The following is a 7662-nucleotide window of genomic DNA, read 5'->3' on the forward strand; positions in this document are numbered from 1 at the left end:
AGAACAAGTCTGTCATGCTCTTCATCAGCATCCTGTACAGAGGGACAGATAATGCATGCAAGTCATTTCCCTAGACTGCTGAGCAGGTCCATCTGATAACTTCCTCCCAGACTGCCTTTTACTGACGCCTTCAAGGTTATCAGACCAATACTGGCCATCCTATATTGCTAAGAGAGCTTATTTGTAGTCATCATTTCAGACCACGACCCTGAAGATCACTGATGCTTTCCTGTTATTGTACAATTTAATCGAGCTACAGCTGCTAAGATAGCTGGGAGAGCTGTGCTGCTTCTTGGCATCAGCAGCAGTTGGTCCTACAAGAGGAAGTCCCCTAATAAGACGCCAACAAATGTTTTTGGTCCCTAAGGAAATCTTACAAATGACAACTTTCAAAGCAATTTTCTGGGGGTAAAAAGCATTTTCCCTCTCTCCCCCAGGAGGTGGGAGGAGTTGTTCTCAGGCTCCAATCTCTGAGTGCCCTTTTGGGAGAGAGGTTTATGTATTTAGATGAAGTTTATGTATTATTGTTGATTTTAAGTTAGTCAGTGATGATTTATTTCTAGTTCTCACCTTCTGTTGTTAAGCTGCTACCACTGGGATGTTTGCGTATTCATTTTAAGCTTAGGTATTATTTTTAAGTTTGCTCATTACTGTTGACTCATTAGTTCAGTTCAGTCCTTACTATGCACCTTACTCTGTGGTAAAGCTGCTACTGATCTCTGATTGCATTCTGCCCCGAGTGGATTTCTTTTCCAAAAAAGGTGGGCAATGAAGCAAAGGAATAAATAATAAAAGTTTAGGTCAGAGGAGGAAAAGTATGCATGGAGATCGCATTTTGAATTCTACTTGCATCCTTTTCAAGCACAAAATGCCAGTGAAGTGATGATGCACACTGCATCCAGGGCAATTTTTAAAGAGAAAGCACGGGTACATTCGCTTTGAGAACTGGTGGAAAAGCCCACGGGTAAAAAGGATGCTCAGTCTCTCTCAATACGGACAGTTTCAAAATTGCTGCCACAGGGGAGCTTAGCACCTCAACCATACATTTAAGCAGAGGACATAAGATCGTATGGCATCATCGTGTCTACAACAACTTGTTAATGGCTTACATCGGGTTCTAAAGATGATAACCACGTTGTTCTGAGAACATTATATAATGGTAAACGTGTCGGACCCCAGGTTTATGAGCAGCCTGTGATCTTCAGAAATATGCTAATGCTGCTGTAGATCTTGCAGCAAAGTTTCGATCTCTGGGCAGTAATGACGAGGACGGCAGATAAACAAGCATCACATTTTCATCCTGGGCACTATAAGAGCATTGGGGCAGGTTTACAAGACTTTGGAAAAGCTCTGCTATTATTTCCTCTGTTATTTGTCACTTGCACCTTTTCACTGGTAGCTCAACGCAAGTTACACACAAGTAATTTCCCTATTCCCAGAGGGTTTACAATCTAAGGGCCAGATTTACTAAGGCTTTTTTTCTCCCCATTCTGTCTATGGGAAAAAAGCTTAGTAAATGAGGCTGTAAGTTTCTACTTAAGGCAATGTTTCATTTATTTATTTAATAATTTTTATATACCAACTTTTCATGCGAGCATATCAAATCGGTTTTCAGTAGTTAGCAGATATTCATTTAAAAATATTTGCATTCCCAAAGAAGAAAGGAAGTAGATACATAGTTTCATAATGTAAATAATTAAATAGTAAACTAAAATAGTAGGCTAAGTAATCATAAAATTTAAACAATGTAAAGCTTTGAACTACCTTTATTTTATTTGTTCTGATTATGTGGTATTTGTGTTTTGAAATAAATAAAATAGTGAACACCAAATAGTAGCACAAAAGTTTCAGCTAACAAAAATCACAAATAAATTCCTCAAAACCTTTGAGAAACGTAGAATGGATTTGGACTTTCCCCAGAGTCAAGTAGGTCTCCTTTCTTCCAGGAGTCCTTACTAAAACAGACATGACATCACCAAATACCTGGCTGCTGCAATAGATTGCAGGACTGGTCTCCCATACCTGACACTGGGACAGATACCTTCCTGGACCCCGGCTGCATCCGAGTCACTCCTGCTTCCCACTCTCTCAATAAAACCGAAGGCAAACCATCCTTCTCTCTCCAGGAGCCTGCAGAGCCACAGCCCCTGCTGCCTCTCCTTTGCTCCTCTGGATGACATCCCCCCCCCCCCCCCCCACCAAGGCTTTACATTTCCAATGGAAAAAGTACCCATAGAAAAAGCAAGTGCAAATGTCCACAGGTATTTTGTACCCACAGCAAGTTTAAAGTGAAAGTACATGCATACTTTTGTTTTGAAACCTGGGGTAAAATCCTCAGGTATAAAGTAACTGCTGACTTTGTCTCAAAAAGCTTAGTTTGAAAATTCGACCACTTATGGATATTCAGTAGCATTGATACAACTAGTCATGAGGTTGAATATCCAGCGAGATCTTCTTGCTCAAAATTTGGGAGGGTAGATTTAGGTCTGCCACATGCCAGCCATGGTTGACCAGCTAAATTGAACTGGTTAGCACTGAATATCACACTAACCTGCTAAATTTGAAAGCCCACTGCAGGAATGCCTCCAATTCAGCCCTTTTACCCGGTTAAAGGATTCTAAAACTTCCACATTCAGAGAGCGGGTGAGTAAAGATACCTGAGATGACTTTACTTGCTTATTCAGGAGAATGCGGCCAATTATGTGTTCCACTGAATACAGAGCAATCTCAAACCAAGAATCTTGTTTGCTCACACTTAAGTGACTTATACTGAATCTCGTATGCTGTCCAACACAAGAAGCAAAGGACAGTGTACCAGCAGTTTTCAAGCAAGAATTTCAAACGTGTCAGTAATGCAAAGTAAGTACTATTAAATCGGGTGTCAACAAGCCGGGAAAGTGTAAGAAATCGCTAAATGGAGGTACCCTGGTCCTCTCGATCATTCACTCTTACCAATTTTTCAAGAGTTATTTTTTCACTGCATTTAAAAATAAGTTAAATTAAATGCAGTCATTGACCCTAAGTAATGCATAAACCACAATAAAAGCAACAAAAGATTGCCCCGACATCAGCATCAGGGAGAACTTATCTGTATGTCTTTGTAGTCGATTGATCCAACCTGGACCTCCTGATCTCAAGGGTGTAAAGGGTCATCCAATACTTCCAAAAACTCAGCAAGACCGATATGGCCTGTCACCTGACATGTGGCTGTCAACAAAAATAACTTTATTCAAACAATGTCACATAAGCCCTGGTATAATGAGGGAAACAGAATGAAAGCATTGATATAGCAAGATAAAGTACATAACAACATAAGATATGCCATACTGGGTCAGACCAAGGATCCATCAAGCCCAGTATCCTATTTCTAATCCAAGTCCTTGGCAAGTACCCAAACATTAAATACATCCCATGCTAATAATGCCAACAAAAAGCAGTGGCTATTCCCTATTCATTAATAACAGTTTATAGACTTCTCCTCCAGGAACTTATCCAAACCTTTTTTAAACCCAGCCACACTAACTGCCATCAGGATAAAGTTATTCTGGACAATTTTAGGACTGCAATCCAGCAGGACCAGGCTTATCCAGATAATTTACCTGGATACCTCTGAATATCAGAATTATCCAGCCAACTTATTCAGGTAAGTTAGCCCCAGAGAACCCTTACCCCAATGCCTCTGATTTATCCAGGTAAGTTTTAGCAAGCTAAAATGTTTCCTGGATAAATCTTGAGGCAGTTAGATTGGCAGGAATTTTAATCTGCAGTTTGTCCAGCTAAATCCCAAATTTAGCCAGACAAACCATTTCAATATAGACCTCTAAATGAGTAAACTTACATGGCTAAAAACTGATGTTATTCAGGTATAGCTTTTGAACATCAACTCTATTATTAATGGCTTAAGATAAATATCTCTGTATTAGATGTCTCAATTATCTAAAAGTTTGAACAGGGGAAATCAGAGGATGTTGAGAAAGCAGAAATATTAAATTTCCTTTGTTTGCATCTTCATGCACTGTAATGGAACATACTATATAGTTACAAGTGAGCACCAGGATAGAACAGCAAATCATAAACCTTACTGAAGAGGAAGTCCTGAAAATATTAAATTGCATAAGAATTAATGAGGAGCCAGATCCGGATGTCTTTTATCCAAGAGTTCTAAACAGATTGGCAAAGTCCATGCTAGAAAGGCAAGTGCAGTGCAAAATAGACCCATATCATATTGGAGTGATTGATGCAGGAGGAATTATCCCATTGGTTAAATTACATATTTGAGCCATCTTTCATTGCCTCTCAGACATAGATGAGCTTTATAAACTAAAGTGAATTAAGGTTCAATGACTAATAAAATAAATACTACCAATAATAATAGTTACTTCATTTATATATCACTTTTATCCAAACAACTGCACAGTAAAATTAATAAGGGCTACATATAGTAGAATGAGTATTTTTTAGCCTAATTTGTTTTTGTTGTGCTATTATTTATTTATTTTTTTTAATATGGGAAAGTTCAGAGGTGTTGCCAGTACGTTAAAGATCCAGGGCATGGGCTCATAAGCCCTCCTTTCCCCTCCCCCTGAGATTTTGATAATTAACTCAATCACTATCAGTAGTTTCCCCTTTTCCCAAGAACAATCCTATAAAAATACATCATTGGACATCACACAAATGATCCCTGTTTACCTTCCCATTCAGCTGTCTCTAGTCAGAACCACCTTCTAAGCAACCCCTGGCCAGTTTTCAACCATCCAGTAAAACTCCCTAAAATTACTGGAGAGCAATCAATCAATACAAATTCTTCTATGTGGGAGCAAAGTCTTTTGAGACTGGTGCCATGCTGGGGGGTACCACATTATCCCTTCGAGTCGAAGGGAAAAAGGAATACCAACAGCCATCCTTGCCCGGGAAACCATGCTGTCCAGCAACTGCCCTGCAGGAAACTCTGCTATTGGTTTGACATCTTGGATTGGGAAAAGGTGACGAGCACAGATGATGCCGAGTGCAAGAAGAAGGCCCCTGCGCATTTATTACAAGTCTGCATAGCTCTTCAGGGATGAGACTGGCAACAAATTTTCTTTTGCTCACACTTGAATGACTTATATTGACTCGCCAGAATGATGGCTACTGCCTGGACACAATACCCTTATTCAATAAACATACACATGGTTACTGTGACTCCAACATCACTCTAAGCTTCAACAGCAAGAGGAAATGTGGAAAAAAGGATTTGCACTCACAAAGCCGGGAGTAGCTGGCTTGTTACGGCGGTTACTACCCCAAACCAAATGTGCCTGATACTTCACTTTCGATGCACATCCAGCATAGCTCTCTGCTCCAACGGCAGGGGAGAAGAAAAACTGATACTTCACGCATACCCAGCATAGCTTCAACGGCAGGGGAGAAGAAAAACTGATACTTCACGCATACCCAGCATAGCTTCAACGGCAGGGGAGAAGAAAAAAGGATTCACACTCACAAAGCGGGGAGTAGCTGGCTTGTTACGGCGGTTACTACCCCAAACCAAATGTGCCTGATACTTCACTTTAGATGCATATCCAGCATAGCTCTCTGCTTCAACGGCAGGGGAGAAGAAAAACAACCAATAAGGGCTGTATAACATAGTCTGGGTTAAAACAAATAAGCATGGGTGTAGCTTGCTTATTGCGGCGGTTACTACCCCTACTACCCCTAACTAATCAAGCTAGATATTTCACTTGGATGCAGCTCCATCACTGCTCTCTACATTAATGGTGGGGGAGGAAGGGAAATAGAACCAAGAGCTAAAAGAAACAGATAAGTATGAGAGAAAAAATGTGTGAAGCTTGCTGGGCAGACTGGATGGGCCGTTTGGTCTTCTTCTGCCGTCATTTCTGTTTCTATGTTTCTAATTCATGCCTCTGGCTATTGGATGGAGGGTACAGAGACTGAAGTTTTGGGTGAAATTTATGATCCTCTGCTTCAGTTTTGAAAGCAAAAGAAACACTGTGAGAACTCAAGCTTGTGTGTGTAGACCGATTTTAGCTGAATAAGGTGGTATCACGGTGCCTTCCACCAGTAGGGTTTTCCCTTGAACACACCTCAGGTCCCTGAGAGCTGCCGGGCTACATCCAGTTTTAGCCATTGTACAATGTTGACGCCTAATGGCCAGACCCAAGGCCCATGCTTATCAGGAACTGGAGGGAGCTGCGGTACTGTAATAAATGGGCTAAATTGTGAGGTGATAAAAATAAGGGAACAAAAGCAGACTAGTTATAATGAATACTCTTGGTCCCCTAGTCCAATAAAGAACAGTTCCATTTGAGTGGGAAGCCTAAAAAAGCAGGAGAAAATTTCCAGACCAGATGTAAAGTTTGTACCCTCCAGCTAGTACAAATACTTCAGAACAGAGTCTGAACTTAGCAGTCCTATTTGACTCTTCAGGATCCTGGTATCAAAAGTGCTAAAGGATTGAGGTGAAAAAATAGTTATGGCTCATTTCAGTCCTCTTCCCCAGTTAAATCTCCGATACATCCTCAGTGGAATCAGTCTATATTCCAGCAACTGCATCAGCTTTGCCTCACTTTCTGGTATAAGACCAACAGCCCAATCCTATGAAACAGTTCAACATGTGTCTCTACCCAACATGGGGTAGAGCATGAATTACTTTCTACGTGTGGCAATTGCTTCACAGTAAACCTCTCCGGGGATTCTGTGTCCTTCACTGCAGAGTCACTTGGCCACCTTGGCTGGTTTATAACTCCGTTATCTTATCTTCTCTCGTCTTATGTAAAAGTCTTTTGAGCTCAGCGGTCTCACTCTGACAGCATTACTTCTCTCAAACAAATCTCCCATGGACTTAACCTTAACGTAGGAATCGCCTTCTCTCTACTCATCGGCCCTGGACCTTCTTTCCTTTGGGAAGGAAATAATCCTGCAGGGCCCACTCCATACCAGAGGGGTCTCCAGAACCCCACTAGCCCACAGGCTGGCTACTCCAGAACTCTACATCCTGGAGGTTCCTCTCTTTCCAAGCTCCAACCTAGAAAGGGTTAATCCCCTCAATCACGTCCTCCCATTACTCTTAAGAGGAAAACCTCAAAACCTCTTAACTTATATTGTCTTAAAATATCGCAGAAACTACATTCCATTGATCCCATATTACCAAGTGCCATATAGAGCACCTTAGCCGGACTGCAGGCTCAGACATTCAACATTTTCCATAATCCTTCAAACACTGACAAATCATGGCATTTTTCCCACCCAAAATATTTTGTGCTACTACACACACAAGGGCAATATTACCTCCTTCCCTCCCCCCCCCCCCCCCCCCCCATTAGTGATACCTCTCCGAATGCAACCAAGTATACTATTACTGTTCCCTGCTACTTTATCACACTGATTGGTTATTTTTAGGTCATAATAACATAAAGTAACAGAGGGCAATATTCAAAGACCATGGAAATGGGCTGTTTGAAAATTGTCCACCTGTAACGTCTAATTTTATCTGTATTGATCGGAGGCGTTCCCAAGAGTGGGTTTAGGTCAAGGGAGGGAAATAACAGGTAGATCACATTTTCAAACCTGCATGCATTATTTCCAAGGGAAAAAGTACCCTCAAAAAGTAGGTGTGAATCTCTGCTGGCACTTTTTCTCAGGCAATAATCTAAACAAAACTGT

The sequence above is a fragment of the Rhinatrema bivittatum genome, chromosome 12, assembly GCF_901001135.1.
Source record: "Rhinatrema bivittatum chromosome 12, aRhiBiv1.1, whole genome shotgun sequence".
NCBI lineage: Eukaryota > Metazoa > Chordata > Amphibia > Gymnophiona > Rhinatrematidae > Rhinatrema > Rhinatrema bivittatum.